Source organism: Danio rerio, chromosome 24 (genome assembly GCF_049306965.1).
Source record: "Danio rerio strain Tuebingen ecotype United States chromosome 24, GRCz12tu, whole genome shotgun sequence".
In the NCBI taxonomy this organism is placed as follows: domain Eukaryota; kingdom Metazoa; phylum Chordata; class Actinopteri; order Cypriniformes; family Danionidae; genus Danio; species Danio rerio.
Window position 1 is genome coordinate 38726400 of NC_133199.1, and position 20795 is coordinate 38747194.

Below are 20795 nucleotides of genomic sequence, written 5' to 3' on the forward strand. Positions count from 1 at the left end.
ATTTCGAGGAAACAGGTCCGAATAGAGAATTTGATCCAAATTTGATTACAAAATGACAACATTTGATGAAACTAGAAGTATTATTTTATACAGATACTTGATTTTGATTATGTAATGTAAGTTGGTCAAGGATAAAAACCTGTTTTGGTGTCTACAGTGTAAAAAAATCCAGAATTTTACGTTTTATTTGGCAGCTGGGGTGCTAAAAAAAAAAAAAAAACTTAAAAATAACGGGCGTTAAATTACTGAAATTTACTGTAAAATTACGGACATTAAATAACAGAAATTTACTTCAATTTAAATTTCTGGTTAATTTCTGTTATCCAGCCTTTGTTATTTACAGTAAATTTCTGTAATTTAACAGTCATTATTTTACTTTTTTTTAAGTAACATTTACAAAAGTATATCTTTATACACGGACAACATAGTAAATGCAATTAAAGTGTCTAATACTTCAAATATATTTTGCTAAAATAAAAATAAAAAACAAAAATTGTCATTCAGTGACAATTTTTGGGTAGGAATTATTGGGTAGGAAAACAACCCATTTATGGCGTTAAAAATAATAACCCAATTACTTGGGTTAATTTAACCCCTGATGGGTTCTGTCCCATATTTACCCAGCAGTAGGGTTAAAAAACAACCCAATTGGCTAGTTTTTAACCCTGTGTTTTTTAGAGTGTATTATTAAATAAGACACACTGCAATATATTAAGGCTGCACGATACTGGAAAAATATGTGATTATTGTTAAGGATTGCAATAACGATATTTCTTACGATATAACATTTTCCTTTTTATTATGTTTTAAAATCCTTTATTTTATGATATGTAAAAAACAGGTAAAAGATGTTTTTTTCAGATCTAATTAATTGTAATTCAGACTAAAAACTGTGTCAAGGTGCAAACATGTATAAAACACTACGAATCAATGAATAAAGCAGATATTCTAGCCTTAATAAATAAATAAATAAATAAATAATGCTGCTCTCTAAAAAACACAGGGTTAAAAACTACCCCAAATGGGTTGTTTTTAACCCTATTGCTGGGTAAACATGGGACAGAACACATCAGGTTTTAAATTAACCCAAGTAATTGGGTTATTATTCATAACCCCATAAATGGGTTGTTTTCCTACCCAATAATTGGTTATTTTTACTTAAATAATAGACTAATTTGATCCAAAAATGCCCGGCAAAGATGACCCAGCAACTGTGTTGTTTTGACTCGGTGCCACTGAAGTACGGTGGGGGATTTGCAGCTTTGATTACAGGTATACAAAAGGTGCTAGTAATAAATTTTAAAATTCAGAAAGGTCTGACTAATGGCTGCTATCACCATAAATCTCATTTTAATGATCTGAAATGCAAGGAATCTGCATTTACGTTACACAATTTCCATTGCATTTAAACAAATTAGTATATAATATGTGATATCCCAGTCAGCCCTTGCTGTGAGTTGATTTGACTCAAAGAGCTGGGTTGAAACTACCCAAGACTCTGAAAATGACCCCCAAATGCCTCAACCCAAGATTTGGGTAGAAAAAATAACCCCATGTTTTTTAAAGTGTGTATTTCAGTTATTGTTTAGATAGTTGATGACAGTTTTTATCTTTGACCCAAGTAAACCAATGTGACTCATATTTGAATTTCTTGTGCTTTAATATATGGATTTATTTCTTGCATGATGGAGAAATGAACATGTTCTGATGGAAAGATCCCGAAAGCAGATGGGATGAAGTCACACTTGTGAGCAGCACAGCTGTGTTGGAGCGCATGCATGAACCTCTATGCCATGGCAAGTACATTTACAGTAGATTAGGTTACATTTGATATGTGTGATCGTCTTAGCAATGAACCCTCTATTACAATAACGGCATTGTCCAAATGTTGCATTTAATAAGTCGGTAGCTTTGATGTCAAGAGAAGATGTTTGATTTTGGAGTCTTAAAGCTTGATATCTAATAATGATGCCTATTACAAAACTACATACAACAGCTGTCAGCTAATATCCCACCATTTCTAGTCGATAATAGAGATGGAGCTTTTAAGGGTTTGAGTGGAAAATGATCTGGGCTCACTGTGTCAACACATCAAAATCAAGAAATTAAACAACATTTACTCTTTACATAAGAGACGAGACCTGGAAATAGCTATAATTCCATCAAATTTCCTTCTTTGTGTGTGAAAATTGAGCCACAGATTCGGGCTCTGTAATATACAGCCTCTCAAAAGATTCTTTTATTGCCGCACACATTCAGAAACGATCATTAAACAGACATGTTTCATTCGCCCTGAGTGCCTCTACTCAAGATGGAGGATTCCACATTTGCTGGTAGGCGATAAACATTAGAGCACATGTCATCGTTGAGAAAATCATCCGGTAAGTGATGTTCGGTTCTCTTTAATAGCAGTACAAACACCTTTATTCATCTTTAAATGATGTTTAAAGATGCAAGAGTGTGATTAATCCAACCTCGCTTGGGATTTTAGATCTAAATAAACTTGGACTTAATCCCCTTACAGACCTTCATGACAATTATCATCAACTTTAAATAAATCTAAGCCTGATTTAAATGTCATATTTTTGCTACTAGCTTTGTTGTGCAAACAAAAATCCAATTTTTTTAAATTAAAGTCGGTGTAAACTGGAGGTTCCCGAGATTTTTTTTCCCACTATGTTGATGTACATTCAACAGAAACTGAATATTGAGTAGGGGGCGGGGCTTTCTTCTGGGGTTTTCCATCATTGCCTTGTAGCAAACTAATGGTAAGAGGGGCGTGGCTACCAATGGCTGAAACCATCCAACTGACATCATCAGAAAAGGACCACCACTCCAAAGACAGTAGCAAATTGTCTGACTTTGATTAAAGATTACCAAACATTTATTTTCATGGGATTCATTTACATGGATTAATTGTTCACCAAAAGAATAACAATGTGCGCTAGCGGAAATACTCTGGTTATTGGTTTATACATTGCTGCTAATCCTAATTATTTTTAAAAGAGTTGTTTAATACTTCAATTTGTGCAGAAATCCACATTACCCATAATGCAATAGAGATTCCAACCAATCAGAAATCTGCAACCAGCCAAAATAAATGACACGATGCTCAATTGGTACTAATGGGCCCAAAGTGTGCCAAGAAAATATCCCCCACACCATTACACCACCACCAGCAGCCTGAACCATTGATAAAACGGCAGGATGGAATCATGCTTTCATGTTGTTGTTTCAAAATTCTGACCCGACCATCCGAATGTGGCAGCAGAAATCGAGACTCATCAGACCAAGCAACTTTTTCCAATCTTCTATTGTCTAATTTTGGTGAGCCTGTGCGAACTGTAGCCTCAGTTTCCTGGTCTTAGCTGACAGTAGTTGCACCCCGTTTAGTCTTCTGCTGCTGTAGCCCATCCGCCTCAAGGTTGGACATGTTGTGCATTTAGAGATGCTCTTCTGCATCCCTCCATTGTAACGAGTGGTTATTTGAGTTACTGCTGCCTTTCTGTCAGCTCGAATTAGCCTGGCCATTGTCCTCTGACCTCTGGCATCAAGGCATTTGCGCCCACAATACTTTGTAAACCCTTGAGATAGTTGTGCATGAAAATCCTAGTAGATCAGCAGTTTCTAAAATACTCAGACCCAACAACCATGCCACGTTCAAAGTCACTTAAATCATCTTTCTTCCCCATTCTTATGCTCGGTTTGAACTGCAGCAGATTGTCTTGACCATGTCTACATGCCTAAATGCACTGAGTTTCTGCCATGTGTTTGACTGATTAGAAGTTCAATGAGTTGGACAGGTGTACCTAATAAATTGGCCAGTGAGAGGATGTGTGTGTGTGTGTGTGTGTGTGTGTGTGTGTGTGTGTGTGTATATATATATATATATATATATATATATATATATATATATATATATATATATATATTATATGGCATGTACTTTGTCTAATTAATGCATTTACTAACATGAACAAACAATGAACAATAAATTTACTACTGTATTTGTTCATGTTAGTCAATGTTAGTTAATGAAGATACAGTAGTTCATTGTTAGTTCATGTTAACTCACGGTGCGTTAACTAATGTTAACAAGCATGGACTTGGATGTTAATAATGCATTAGTAAATGTTCAGTTATGATTAATAAATGCGGTACATGTGTTGTTCATTATTAGTTCATGTTAGTAAATGCATTAACTAATGAACCTTATTGTAAAGTGTTACCGTATAATTTCATATGGTTGAATTGTTTAATTCATTCGTATGGTTAATTATTATTTTTTAATAGAGAAATTAAGCCTTATGCAACATAAAGGGCACATAATTTATATCTGACCAATTTTTGGCTCAAACTATAGCAGGAGTAAAGAATTTAATTGGTTTGAAACCGAATGTCTAATGAATGTCAATTCAACTTTACCGCGGTAAACAGGTATGGTTTATTTTGCTAAATGCCCAAGTTACTGTACTAAACGTTACTCAAATGAAAAATCATAACAGTTACGTTTGCGTTCATATATTTTTGGAGCCATGACCGCTTTTTGCAAAACGACGGTTTATAACAAATACTATGGTCAAACTACGGTTAATAGTAAGTAAAACTTAAATCTAAAGGGTAGTAGCCTACTTTATTTGTAGGTGAATAGATACATGCACCACAAAAAACACAGTAATTTAGCTTGGTAATACCTGACGTATGGATAATTTAAAGTGTAATGAAGTTAAAAGTCATCGAGTACGTCGTTATATGTTTACCGCGACAGGATGAACCGCTGTGACAGACACTCCACATGATTCTCACCTTTGCCGTCTTGTGTGAACGTGGCTTGTGTCCACACGATGACAGAAGGTGTAATGCCTAAGCTTGTAATAATATATCATTACAGCGGGCTCATCAAACGCTGCAATATGTGCTGCAAATATTTATACGTTTGCAAGTTAAAATGCGGCATTAATAGAGTTTATATTAAGCTACTTTTCATGTCCTAGACAAAGATCATTATGTGTGTATGTGTTTGTGTGTCAGCCAGATTGACAGACCGTAGGATATAGCGTGATGTTTGGTGCCATGGAGGAGAATAGAATATGTATTCACACCACACCAGATGATTCAGTTGATCAAACTCTGGAAGAGAAATGCTCTTTATTTCTTGATTGGCAGCCAAAGAGTTTCCTTAGTGCGTTCTATACATTTATAGAGATTTGCATATGCAGACTATGTATGTGTGATGGCTAATGATGTGTAAACTTAAACAAGGACATCACAGATGAATTTTTCCAGCAGTAGGAAAAGTTATTTATTTTTAGAAGCTAAAAAGGGATTAGATTGAACTTGGCAGAAAGATCCTCTGTTTCATCTGCTGTAATTTCCCTGCTCTTTGACAAGTTTCAGACAACCGAACCAAACCTTCCCAGAGGCTAAAGACATCTGGCGAAAGAAAATGGACGACAGCTTCCCGCGTTTTTTTTTTTTTTTTTTGCAGCCGCAGCGGCTGTGCGGAAGGAATGACACTGGCTTTGATGGACTGTATAGCTTTTTTGAGATGAGCCTCTTTATGCCGCTTGCAGTTCCATTATGGCTTTGTTGGAAAGCTTGTTTACCTGCTGATAACATACACTGGTGGATTGAGGAGCAGCGATCCAGAGCTCGCTGCCAGAGTCACTCAAGTCTCATTGTATGGCGGGAAGAGAAGAATGGCGTGTTTACGCGAGGGGGGGCCGCACATGCTAAATGTGAAATCAAACTATAGGACCAATAAGAGATGCGTGCAACTTTGCCAAGTTTTTATTTTTAGCCGCTGGGTTGCAGCGGAAGCTTACGAGCGCTGAGGTGGATGCGTACCTCCAGTCGGCCTCGTTTTACGGTCGCTTAATCTGTACATGTCGACAGATTTTCAGGCTTTTCAATGCTCTAATTGAAAACGTGGAAAATTCGCAAATGTGATTAAAATGCATACTAGCAATCGTTGTTCTCGGTTGTGTTTTATTAAAAAATTGCCGAGGCCAGGAGGATTTCAAAGCACAGTCCTACGTGACATGTTTTGTCCTCGGTAACATGCGGTGTGTCACCCTTGGCAGGAAACTGATTTCAGTGCTCGTGGACAAATATGCGCTCACAAGGATGTTACGTGCACAAAGTTGCACCATTTTAAGATTAAAAAAAAAATGTGCCCTGAAAGCATGGAGCGACACCAGCAACCAATTTTATTTTGGTAACGTGATGCATTTAAAATGACTGAAAAAAAAAGTAGGACATGACTTTAAGCTTATGGAGTGAATAGGTTTATTGAAATGATGTTGGTGGGAGGAGTTTAAAATAAGAGTGCTTGGTGACATCACCTAAACAGGAGAGAATTTTCAGAATTCAGAGTTGTTGAAATTTTTGTTAAAGATTATGAACACAACCTTTTTTTTTTACATATGCATTTGTTCACTATCCAGGACTGTCACAGTCCAGGCTTTCAAAGCACTAATTTTGATTATAACTACAACAAATTTACATTGCATCTGGAAATTTGAATGAAAAAGAAAGTAGAGCAAGATGTGATTTTGCTAATTTAAAATTAATTGGATTGTGAATTTGAGCTATTCAGGTGATGTCATCAGTCCCTCTTAATTTAAGCTCCTCCCATAAAGCACATTTTTTTTACAATTTCTGACTAAAATGAAGTCATTTACATTTAAAAAAAATGTTTAAACATAAGGCATGATATGACAAACAAGGATATTTCATGTAAAATCATAGGTAGACTTTCCTAGATTGTGGTGAATATGTGGTTTTGGGGGAGGAGTTAAATTCAAGAGGGTTTGGTGTAAACTCATTAGCATACATCAGAAAGGATTAAACAGTACTTACTAGAAATTGTATTTTATTTTATTGAACAGTTTGTTTTTTTGAGCAACCCAATGTGTTGTTAACAGTAAGACTGTGATCGTGTGCTAAATTAGTAAAAAACAGTACCGGTATATGCACAAAGCAGAAAGTCTTAAATCTAATTCCGGATTACAACAAGGTACAGCAAAAACATATATGTCAGTATAAAAGACAATCACTATGTATATTCCATGAAATAACATGCTTTTGAAAAATCTATCCAGCATCCATCCATCCTTTCATTCATCCATCTATCTATGAATAACTATTTTTTATCTCTCAGTGAATATAGGTCATATATTTTGGTGCATTTGAACAAAACAGATTTGAGATATGGATATATTTATTAAAATAATATTTTAGTCCCCTAACATTTTTAGAAATAAAAAGATAATTAATTTAAATGTATGTGAAATACTGGGGGAAAAAATTACAAACTACAAAATTTCAACAATTTTCTACATTTTTGTGCACTTAAACTTTGCTATTTTCATTTTTTTTTTAATTTCATAATTAGCCTAAGGTATAAATTTAGGTGTATTAATTTTGGAACGTTATCATAAGTTATTTTGTTAGATTAGATCCAGATTTGGCTTCAGTACTGACTAAACTAATGTATGTGCACAAATATTGTAAAGCTTCCTATAGAAAGCAATAATTGAAAAGAGAGATTTGTAAGGGGTAAACTCATATATGCTTCTCAAATATATACAATTTTGAACTTTTATATTATACAAATACCGCAAAAAGGATGAAAAGCATGCACAATTTTAGATTTTTCCTTATGTAAATTTATTAAATAATAAAAATAGGTTTGGTGGGAGGAGCTAAAATTAAGAGCAGCAGTGAAACAAATGTAGTTTCTGAGGTGGAGCAATGAGCAATACAAAATAATTACCTTCCGGTGAAAGGTTCATGTGACTATTTTAAATATCTTAGGGTTAATTTTACAGCTTCGATGTTGTAAAATTATTCAAATATATTCAGGTAAATCGACTCAAGGGGCGGTCAAAAACGTAAAAAGGCTCACCACACTGCCTTTTTGTTGACAAGAAAAAAAGAAGCACGATGTGTTTTTTTATGTCGCACTAGGCAACGACTGAATCAGCTGGGTATTGTGCCAGAGTGTTGATGTTAATATAATTTTAATATTAAATAATATTGTGATATTAAAGATTTGTGAAGTCATATAGCTCCTGATAAATCAGAACAGCAGCCAGAAGTCTCTCCTCCATCTTCAAAAGTCTCCTTTGTTGTATTGATAACACAAACACTGCAGGCACTTCAACAGAAACCCCGCCTCTGCTTTCATTTGATTGGAGAATAAAAAAGATGTAAGTGACGTAACATGCTTTGTCCTCTCAAAGTTGACTTTTTTCAATTGCGAGCGCACGGCGCATAAGGGCAAAAACGCGAGGCGCAGCAGGTGGTTAAAACGCGAGGCGCACAGTGTGCATAGGCAACGCGCAAAACGACTGTGTTTGTTAGTAAATCATTCAAAAAAGGCGCCTCTCGATGCAAAAAGCGTGTTCGGTGGGATCCATTTAGTTGTTAAAGAGAAAAAAAAGACGAAAGAGCGTTTAAATGCAGGTGTCGCCATTAGCAGCAGGCTAGTGCAGAAACTCCATTGAAAATACTGGGGTAAAATTTATTTCCATATTTTAAAGACATGACGTGAAAAAAATTAGTTTAATGCAGTGCTTCTTGTTTGGTCTGAGACCCACTTTATATCAAATCTCAGTCACAATAAGATCAGGAATATATGTTGTAAATTAGTAAAGCGCAAAGTACGAATCACAATTCTGTGTTACATTTTTCAAATAAACATTCCCCAAAAATATTTCAAGTCAACATTTAGCATTCACAACACATATTACATGCAAATAATGACATATTTTCAAACGAAACGCATCACAATAAGACCATGCATGCGTATTTAAAAAAGTAAAAAAAGCTCAATTTTGGATTTCACATGTAATCTCTAAACTTACGGTTACAATTTTGGATTACATTTAACCAAAACTTGCCCAGAAAAGTCGACTCAATTTTGGATTAGCAGATCTTTCCGGTGAAAAAGACCATTGTTGTTTTTTTGCTAAGGTAAGGCCCAAACACCAAATCTCATTTAAATGTAGTTTTTCATAAATGACAAACCCTTAAAAAAGTGGTGAAGGCCGACCTGTGGCTTTATCAGTCACATGAGAGCAGTGGAGGAAGCAAACATGTTTTTTGGGGTGTGTGTGTGTGTGTGTGTGTGTGAGTGCGAGAGAGAGAGTGTGAGTGTGGGGCTGTTGATGGCAGCTGCTAGTGCTTTGGATGTAGAAGCGGACAGATTGTGCGTTGTGTTGGTACAGCCAGTTCGCCACCTGGCACACTGTTTCTTGTTAGAACTTCTTGCTGTTTCTGTTCTGCTCAGAGAGACGCGGATGCAAACGATGACAACTTTCGTCACACACACCATGTTCAAACCGCCACCACAATTAAGGCCAAAGGAATTGTGTACAAAAAACCATTTGCATTCGATTATTTCAACTGCTGAGATGAATTAGCAGCCGATCCTTTTGACATTAGACGCAATTATGCAACTAGATTGTCTTGGTTATTGTTAAAATGTTGATTTTTAATGTGTATATGGGCAGAAACGGATGCCCATAGGGTTGATGGTTAACGTTTTTTTGCTAATACTAATGCATTACTATTGCTAATATGCACACACACACACACTTTAAAGAATATTGCTAGTAAATTTCACAAACAATTACAAGACTTACAGAATAAATTGAATACATTTTTTAAGCCAAATCTATTTTCTTGAAATTTAATTCAACAATGTAGTTTGTGGCAGCACAGTGGCTCAGTGGTTAGCACTGCCACCTCACAGCAAGAAGGTAACTGGTTTGAGTCCCCGCTGGACCAGTTGGCATTTTTGTGTGCGTGTTCTCCCTTTGTGGACGAGGGTTTCCTTCCGAGAGCTCTGGTTTCTGAATACTGACGATGGGCATCCGCTCCATGGAACATGTGCTTGAGTAGTTGGTGGTTCATTCCACTGTGGCGACCTCTAAAATAAAGACTAAGCCGAAGCAAAATGAATGAATCAATGTAGTTTGTACTGCACTCTTGTTTTACTACGCTTGTTTACTCGCTGTGTTGATCTGTTAGATTGCTAATACATGAAGTAGTGATTCGGACATATACAAATATTCTTGTTTTGACATTCATTTTACATTCGTCAGGAAACAGACAGACGTTTCAGCTAAAAGCTTTCCTTAGTGTTGTAAAATGTAGAGCAATATTATTTCTTTAAAACGTGTGAATTAATTTATATTTGCATTTAGCTGGTGTTTTTATCCAAGGCGACTAACAAATGAGGACAAGGAAGCAATTTACACAACTATAAGAGCAACAGAATAAGTGCTGTAGGCAGGTTTCAGGTATGTAAAGTGTAAGAAGCAAAACATTATTTATTTATTTATTTATTTGTAATACAGTTAGCAGTGGAGCCAGAGAGGCAAATGCAGATTAGGAAGTGAAGTGGAGACTAAATAGCTGAGTTTTTAGTCGTTTCTTGAAGACAGCGAGTGACTCTGCTGTTCTGATGCAGTTAGGGAGTTTATTCCACCAACTGGACAGATTGAATGCGAGAGTTCGGGAAAGTGATTTCTTCCCTCTTTGGGATGGAACCACAAGGCGACGTTTATTCACAGAACGCAAGTTTCTGGAGGGCACATAAATCTGCAGAAGTGAGAGCAGATAAGCAGGAGCGAAGCCAGAAGTCGCTTTGTAAGCAAACATCAAAGTTTTGAATTTGATGCGAGCAGCAACTGGCAGCCAGTGCAAATAGATGAGCAGCGGAGTGACATGTGCTCTTTTAGGTTCATTAAAGACCACTCGTGCTGCTGCATTCTGAAGCAGCTGAAGAGGCTTGATAGAGTTAGCTGGAAGCCCGGCTAGTTGACAGTTTCAATGGTCCAGTCTGGAGAGATCTGCATGTTCAGATAGGAAGGGTCGGATCTTTCTGATGTTATAGAGTGCGAATCTGCAAGATCGAGCAGTTCTAGAAATGTGGTCAGAGAAGTTTAGTTGGTCATCAATCGTTACTCCAAGGCTTTTCACCATTTTGGATGCAGTAATGGTTGCCCCATCCATCTGTATTGAAAAGTTATGATGTACAGTCGGGTTGGCAGAAACTTTAAGCATTTCCGTTTTCGTGAGGTTAAGCTGAAGATGATGATCTTTCCTCCAGTGTGAAATGTCTGACAGGCAGGCTGAGATGCGAGCTGGAACTAAGGGATCATCAGGGTGAAAAGAGAGGTATAGCTGGGTATCATCAGCATAGCAGCATAGCAAATTCAGAAACGACTTTAATTTTTGAGTGATGTCAACAAGACTTCTTATTTTAAACTCCTCCTACCGACAGAATTTTTCAAAAACCTAAAATTTTTTAAGGTTATAGATGAAGATTTTCTTGTAGACCATTTTGAGGGATGTAAACAATAACAATGGTTCTAAATAAGAATTATAATATCTTTTATTTATAAGCGTCTTTCAAAGCACTCAAGGACTCCTTACAAAATTTGTCACAGGCACAATATAAAAAACAAGACAGAATAAAAAACATAATATTAAACCAGAAAATCATTAAAAGCAATCCTGAACAGATAGGTTTTAACCTGGGATTTAAAATTGGAGTTGGAGTCCACCTGACAAATATCTAATAGCAGGGAATTCCATAACTGGGGTGCTATGCAGCTAAAAGCCCTGCCACTTAATGATTTTATCTTAAAATTTGTACCTGATAATAGTTTAGCCGCAGATCTCAGTGAGCGCTGAGTGTACCAGTGATGCTAGGTCGTTTAGTCGAAAGCATTTCCTAAAATATTTCCTCGTTTACACTTTTCATTTCCATAGCGCCCGAGAATCCAGTAAGGTCAACATCTTGATAAATAATGTTATGATAGCTGTTTTAACATAAAGCTATAATTGAATTGCCTCTTGTTACAGAAATAGTTTGACAAGAAGCAGGAAATGTTTATGGGCTAACGACATCACCACTTTGAAATGGTCTATTAGTAGGTCTATAAGTTTTAACATTTTGAATGTGAATAAAATAATATGGCATGTTGAGCAAAATTTTTCAATTACTCAAGTTATGATTTTTCATTCCAGGTGGATAAAACAGTGAGAAACAATGAGAAGTGTATGACTTCGAGAATACAATCTAGACATCTAGATAGGATTTCTAGATAAATTGATTATCTAGAAATGACCTGGCAACCACTTATAAGGTAAGCAGTGGTGGAAAGAGTACTGAAAAAGCATACTTAAGTAAAAGTACCATTACTTGCCTAAAGATGAAGTGTGAGTAGAGTAAAAGTACCTGTTGTAAATATTACTCAGTAGGAGTAAAAAGTAGCCCTTTTAAGAGTACTCGTGAGTACTGTGTATTATGCTAAAAAAGTTGATGCATTTACATGTAATTTGTGTATGTGTGTGTAAACATAACATTCTGTAGTGCATGTAGTTATTGCCCAGCAGACACACAATGTCATAAGACGTTAATATTAGGTTAGATTAAGGTTGTGATGTCAGGTGACCAAAATTCAATGTCTAGCCAGCGTCTAAGGACAATATTATTTTGATGCCCAATAATGACATCAAATGAGGTTGATATTTGGTTGATTTTAGGTTGTTAGGAAAGTGACCAAAATCCAATGTCGAGCCAACATCTTAAACCAACATCATATGTCAAACACTGACATTTATTCATGAGTTATGGCAACCAAAATTCAACGTCCAATAGATGTCATAGTGGTAGTGTTGACACAACGTCAAGCTGTAACATTATTAGACGTTGATATTTGGTTTGTTTTAGGTTGGACGTTGGACATTGACGTTGGGCTGACGTTGAGTTCTGATGTAAACCCGATTCATATCAGTCTTCATATCAGTCAGCTTGTTTGAGAGAGTCAAAAAAATTTTTGTTTAATTTTTTTAAAATACAAAAAACATGAGGAGTGTATGACTTTGAGAAAATAATATAAACATCTAGATAGGATATCTAAATAGGTGTTGGAAAGTGTCAAAACAAACTAAATGTATTATTTTTGTAAAACAGGATTTTTCTTCAGGTGGATGATGAAACGATGGAAAAAACCAACAAATAGTGTCTGACTAGAATCCAGATGTGAATGTAGATATCTAGATAGGATATCTAGATAAATCGATCACAGAGAAATGACCTGGCAACCACTTTTAAGGTAAGCCCTACTATTTTCCAATTTCAGAAAATATAAATGTCTTATCAGTCAGCTTGTTTGAGAGTGTCAAAACAAGCTAAATTTATTATTATTTTTTTAAAAACATAGGAAACAAGAGGAGTGTATGACTTCCAGAATATAATATAGACATCTAGATAGGATATCTAGATAAATCGATCACAGAGAAATGACCTGGCATCCACTTTTAAGGAAAGCCCTCTTATTTTCCTATTTCAGAACATATAAACGTCTTATGTTTGAAAGTGTCAAAACCAGCAAAAGGAATTATTTTTAAAAATCATAAAAAACAATAGGAGTGAATGATTTAAAGAATATAATATAGACATCTAGATAGGATATTATCCTGATAAATTGATCTCCTAGAAATCACCTGCCAATCACTTTTAAGGTAAGCCCTCATACTTTTCTATTTCAGCGAAAGTAAACGTCTTCTTATTATGTTTGAGAGAGTCAAAACGAGCAAAATAATAAGAAAAATGTCCACATAAAGCTTGAACTCTCAACTTTTAAATTGACCCACTACACTTGAAAACAAAAGTATTCTGGTTTTGTTATCTGTATGAAACGAACGTGAGGTACAGTCCATTCTGTGAACCGCACATCACATGGCAGCAACAAACAAACTTGTAAACAAAGAGTCCCACCAAGGACTCACCATCAAGACCAAGTTGTGAGTTACTTCAGAAGAACAGCAAGATCTGATGATTATGCGGAGGATAATAATGTGTAGAACCTTTGTAGTGTGCATGCGCCCTAGTTCGGGCAACCTGAAAATATGCTGATTTTGTTTGATCCGAACTAGGGCTAGGCGATAAGGACAAAATATCATGTCCTGGTATTTTTAGGAGGAATGACGGTATACGATATATATCCGGTATTTTCCCATAAATGGTTACTTGAAAGTTAAAGTCTTTATTAAAACTTTATTAAACATTTTTGAGCAAAATATAATTCAAACACAGGGGTTTCCTTGCCTGTTTACAAATAAACAGCTGCAAAAAAAGAATGCGCATGTGTGGCCTCAAACCAGGCCCGGTTTGGCTAATCGGGAGGACAGGGAGACTTCCCGGTGGGCCAGTCCATTTTTTGGCCGCGAGGGCCGGTGTCCCTAGCTGCTTGCACTCTCAGCAGTCAAACTTTTTTCATTTATGTATTAATTTATTTATTTATTTGACCATAGCCTCACTCTTTTTTTTAATAATTTTTTTTTGCTGCAGCTCGCTCTTTTTATTTATTTTCTCGCAGCCCCATGAGCAAAATGCAGCCTGCAGCTTAATGATGATGTAACTATCATTTGACCCCAAAAAGCAGCACCTTAGTGAATATAGGAATTTGAATAATTAAAATTAATGAATATTACACCTGCTCAATAAAAATCAGATGATTCACTACATTAATAAATTAATAAAGTGGTTAAAAGAGTCTTGCAGATAACAGTGCAATATTTATGTTTTATTCTACGCATATCAGCGCCGTATGTGGTCCGGTGGTCAGCACGTGTCATTACGACGCCGCCGACCTGTGTTCGAAGCTCACCTAAATAAATATTGTTATTATTTTTTTCATTTTTATTGTTAAGACATATAATGCTGTTAGGGTTGTTGAACATTTGAAGTTTTAAAGCAGCTGTTTTGTTGAAAAAAAAAACCGTGATAGCGTCATTAGAAGCTGAATTGGAAATGACCTTATTTTAATATAGTCAGTCATGAACTGAGGTGGGCTTGAAACACCAGGGCTGAAAAGGAGTCTCACTCCGGCCCTGCCTCAAACCATATCGATATGAAGGATATTGGATAATCCTGCATCGTGTGAGGGAATCATATCGATATATCTCTAGAACTCGATATACCGCCCAGCCCTAATCCGAACATTTAACAACAAAACTTATGAGACAATCATTTTTTATTTGATTGGTGATTCCAAATATGTAATGTAATCACCAGCTTGGATAACAGTTTTGGAGAATTTATTGTTTTCCCATTTAGACAAAATGATCCAGAATACTGCCCGAGAGGTGTTTCAAAGATGGCCGCCACGTAAAATGACTTGCCTTAGAGCGACTTTGATATAACAGATCTCTAGATAGAATATCTAGATAAATCGACCATCTAGAAATGACCTAGCAGCCACTGTTAAGGCAAGTCCTCATATTTTTAGTCCTCATAAGTCTTAGTATTAGTCAGCTTGTTTGATAGCGTCAATAACAGCAAAATTTATTGTTTTTTAAAGGCATACAATAACACGAGGAGCGCATGATTTCCAGAATATAATATAGACATCTAGATAGGATATCTAGATAAATTGATCACCTAGACATGACCTGGAAACCACTTATAAGGTAAGCCCTCAATTTTTTTTTATTTCGTAAAATATAAACGCCTTCTTATCATGTTTGAGAATGTCAAGACTAGCAAAATGTGTTCTGTTTCAAAAACTTATTAATTTTCTCTAGCTGGATCATGAAACGTTGTAAAAACCCCATGAGGAGTGTATGACTTCCAGAATATAATATAGACATCTAGATAGGATATGACCTGGCAGGTACTGTTAAGGTAAGCTCTCAAATTTTCTTATTTCAGAATATATAAATGACTTATCAGTCAGTGTGTTTGAGAGTATCAAAACAAGCAAAATGTATTATTTTTCAAAAACAATATGACTTCCAGAATATAATACAGACATCTATATAGGATATCTAGATAAATCGATCACCTAGACATGGCCTGGCAACCACTTATAAGGTAAGCCCTCATATTTTCCTATTGCAGAAAATATAAACGTCTTCATATCAGTCAGCTTGTTTGAGAGTGTCAAAACGAGTGTGATCTTGACAATTCTGGTCTTTGTGCAAATGATAATTGTTTAGACACCCCCCCCACCCCAGACCGGCCCACCCGAACCCAGCCCCCGCATCCCGCGATATGATTGACAGCCAGAGTGCTAATGCCTCTCTCCGATAACAGACCGACGCATCCTTCTTATTAGTTAGTCATTCCACACTATCGCACCCAGAATCTCTATCTGTCATTTCACAATTTAGCCCAGCGATACATATGCACAGCGCCCAGACCAGCGCTCTCATCTCCTACATTTATACAACAGCAGAAATTAACAAATGCATTCCTGTCGGCCTTCTCCCCTATCTTCTATTAGTATGACTTTATCCTGTTGTTATTTTGTCTTTTGCCTGTGTGGTGTGTCATGGCGCATTTGCATAGGGGATGCTGTGGGATTTAAGCTCGGGGGGAAATATATTTACATGCTATGACCTGGATTCAGCTTATTTTTATTTTATACTCTGACTTTTGGTGTGAAAGTTTGATTTTGAATAGGTAATAACAACTTTTAAGGACTGTGTATTAGCACAGTTGACAAGTATATGGCTATGAAGCCCTGAGACAATACGGAAAGCCCTGAGATACTGGAGCCCTGAGACGTAAAAAAAGAATTTTTACGAATTTAAAAAAGTAAGAGTTAATATTTAAATAATGCTACACAAAACTATTCAAAAGCTGAAACAGGAGAAAGATCTAAGTGCATATTACTTGATCTAGAAAAACTAAGAAAGTAGCCTCCAGAAACAAACCACACAGTCACAGGAGAAATCCACCCAGGCTCATTCTGAAAACTTACCCCTCTATACATTTCTGGAGAGTGCCAAATACGTCCCAGGAGCTACGTTACATTTTTTTTTTGCAGTTTTTGCTCTCTCAAATCCACCAGAGGCCGCTGTTGACTGACTGATGGATCGACTGACTCACCCTCCTCCTTCCCTAAACCCAACCGACAGTTTTTAAGCAATACAGAAGAAAAGTCCTTGCCTGATTTTTACCACATTTTCAGATTTTACCACATTCCGACCCTGTTATTTACTTGTTTACTTTATTTTTTGTCTTCTGTTTTTTTCTTGCTTGATTTCAGGAACCGTTCTTCACTGCACTCGAATCGCCTTGTCATGGTCAACTCCGCTCTGCCTCTCAAGTCTATCGACGTACATGGCGAGCCACTGGAAAAACTGATTACAGCAGGAAAGTTATCCATACGGAGGTAAGCGGTCAGCTGGTAAGCATGAAAAGGAATGGCGTCAAACTGGTCAGTAGCATTCGTTTTAAAGACTAAATTCAGCCATACGTACTTCCGGCTACATATTTCACGATCTCCAGAAATGTATATAGGGCTATGATTTTAGAATGAGCGTATGCTGGGAAAAACGGGACAGTAAAAACAATTTAAAACACTATTTTAATAATTCTATACGATTGTAGTTTCAGTAACCCGTATTCTGAAACGGTACGCAACAGCAAATATTATTACATTAAAATATTGGGGTGAAGATCAGGAAGAGAAGAGGGGGTTGAATATGGGGGTTGGATTGTGGTGGTGCGCGACAGGCCAAAGTCATGGTGGCAGGCCAGATTGCCCGTCAGGCCACCAAGAGCTCCCCGGTGCTCCCTATGGCCAGTCCGCCTCTGCACAAAACCCTGTTTCGACATTTCCATGTTTTGGTTTAAATTGTTGCGCTGATTGCATCATGAGGTGAGATGCTCCCATCGGTCCTTGATTTGATGTCATTATACTGCAGAAAAGTATCTCAAATCTTCTAACTGAAAATCTGATCACTATGGCCATTAATTGGCTGTTTGTGAACATGATAAACCAACAATCAAAAAACACAGATTTAGCCAAGCATTATAGATTTTAATTTAGATTTTGTTAATTTTCTCAGACGACCAAATCGTACTCCAAATTACATATTGTGAGTCATGTTTAAAGCTGCGATCCCTCTGCACGTTTTGCCCCATAGACTTCCATTCATACACTTGCGAATGTGGTCAACTGGAAATGCAAGCTCATGTGACAAGTAACGCATGTTACTGTGTTCCAAAATTCAAGCTTGGTGAATGCTAACCTGCGAAATAATGATAATAATAATTATAAATTGTATTTATAATGTGCTTTTCTCAGATCTCAAAGCGCTTACAAAACAGTACAAAGCAACAAAGCACAATAAAAAAAATAAAGAATACAATAAAAAAACTAAGTGAGATTAAAAATGATATCACAAATTAAAAACAGTCCTAAAAACGTGAGTTTTTCCAAGGAACCAGCATCATTACGTGATTGCATGAGACAAACGAAGATCAAAACAAGATTATTATGTACATAAATTATTAATATTAAGCAATTGCTTGCTTTATCAATGTCTAATCATTTTTTATCCTGCCTCTTTTCGCAGAGCAACATGACAGAATATTGCATGCTCAAACTCTAGTGTGACCACAGCTTAGCACTATGAAGCATACTAAAAGAATGCTAGATTGAATGCAGGTGTGATGAATCAGTGATCTAATGAAAAAGAAACAGTAAATAAAAACCAGGAAAACCAACTGAAATCAACATATGGAAGCTTAAATTTTAAATAAATATAAAAACTTTATACAATTTGATTGTTTACACAATAATGATGTACTTCTACCTGAACTGATTATACTAAAACAAGGGACAGGTGTGACTACTCATAAAAACCTTATGAGTAACTATGGTAACAAACAAGAAGTGGGATCAAGGGAACAGAACAGGAAAACAAAGTTATGAAGTCTGTAAAAGAGATCTCTTATTATTAACTCTTAAGGGTTAAACTGAGTGTCTAGACAGGACATTTTATTCCTTAGAAATTTATATGCACAATGCAATGAGTGTGCATTGTTTGTATTTAATATTTCAAGAGTTCCCATGTAGATATGCTTAGCATTTATAGCAGGTTTGGCATGCTGTCCCGGGAAAGAACCCTAAGCTCGGAGACACTTGAGCCCAAGGCTCCCACCCAGTTAGCAAGCATATAAGGGAATCCGAGATCAGTGAGGTCTCGAGAAGGAAGGAAAAGGAGGAGATGGGGTGAACACCACTGGTGCCACAATGCTGGATAGAACGATAGATAGAACGATAGATAGAACGATAGATAGATAGATAGATAGATAGATAGATAGATAGATAGATAGATAGATAGATAGATAGATTGATTGATTGATTGATTGATTGATTGATTGATTGATTGATTGATTTTGTAGAAATTAATGTGCCTGTGAACTTCAAATTAATTCAGGTGTATTTGTTTAGCGCTTAAAGTGTGAGTAGGTTTTACAGTATATCAACCAAGCTTATAAATAGATAAAGGAGCAATGTATATGATTATTTTTCATTAAAATTTTTGGGGGGAGGGGGGGGGGGGGTTCTTCAAAAATTAAGAAAACGATCCATTTATTGTAAGCTTGGCTCACTCTGATAGGATTATTACTGATTACAGATAAGCGACCAGTCGTGCTCAATCATATCACATGCTCCCCTCGAAATTAGTTTATAAAGCTTCACTTAAAGGGAACTTTGGTGTATAATGAAGATGCTTCAAGTGAATGTTGATCTTCAAAACATTAGCACATTACTACATTTTCAATGTGAGTTTTTTAAAAGGACTACATTTAAACCAGTAAACTTGACTCCTTCAACAAACAACAGGCCTGTTATACTCAAGCGGAAGCAGAAGCTGAGGAATGGCAGCTGTCCGAATCAAAAGCACAACTGTACAAGTTTGCAGCCACTGAGGGGGAAAAAAAAATAGTTGCAGAAGAAGACAAACTCCTGGAGGTTGACAACGGCACAAAAGTTGTTCTGTTGGGTGTGAGTGGTGTGGTGTCGCCCGGTGCCAGTGCGGCTATGCCCACAGAGCTGTTATCAGGGAACTGATGGTAGTCAGGCACACGGCCCCCTCTGTTCCCCTGCCCGATTTGAATGGACAGCATTTTCCATTGTGTTCTCCATCAAAACAGAGGACAAAGTTAGTCAGCAAGTTACATAGCTTCCCAGATTCCTCAAGCCTCTTTTGTATGACGCACGACAATGCAGTTCACTGCCGCCGGACCTGCCCGGGCTGCCGGAGGTACGTAAGCCGCCGTGTTTTTCTCCTTGCAGACGCTAATAATTTGATCATTAGCCACGTGTAGTACGAGCTCCAAACGCTCACTCAACGAACGGCTGAATAATTGATACGCCTTTTATCTGATCTCTCCGACTAAAGCTGAAGTGTGCGCATTTATTATTATTATTATTTTTTTTTTTGTCTGGCACTTTGGTAAGAATTACCTGAAGGCAAACGGTACAGATTTACACAAGTTTATTTACAACAGGAGCCCAAGCACTGCTCCGGAAACTAGGCTGCAGATCAAAGGATTGTTTTGATGTCTGCTTAGCATATTTGTTTAACCTAGCCAGTGATTCTGCAAAGTGCACAAGCTTTTTGGTGATATGCAGAGTACCCTTTATCCCTCTTTCTCTTGTGTTAGCTGCGGATTTAAGTACTTTCTGTATTTAGGAGACAACTGGATTTGCCAGCTTTTGAAATTTAGTTGCCCACTGCTTGCAGTCTTGGCACTCGGAAATAGATAACTAGGTATGTAGCAGAGCTAATCCTGATCGGCCTTGTAATAGTATTTGTGGACTACACGGCACCCAATTAGGGCATAATGTGTTATTTTTGTTTCTGCTAAGTTGGATTAAATATGAAAATGTGGTTGTTTTTCCCTCTCTTGGAGAATGTTTACTTTTTAATCTGCATATTTATTTTTCCCGTTCCCCCACCCCTCC

At 36.7% G+C, this 20795-nt stretch overlaps 1 protein-coding gene across 1 annotated transcript in view; it reads left to right on the plus strand.

Annotated features, from left to right (window-relative positions):
- Positions 1-19772: 19772 nt before the first annotated feature.
- Positions 19773-20795, plus strand: part of st18 (ST18 C2H2C-type zinc finger transcription factor) — a 132670-nt gene continuing 131647 nt past the window's right edge. The window contains exon 1 of the mRNA XM_073941004.1: positions 19773-20091. The gene's annotated coding sequence lies outside the window, so the exon portion shown is untranslated. The remainder of the gene's footprint in view (positions 20092-20795) is intronic.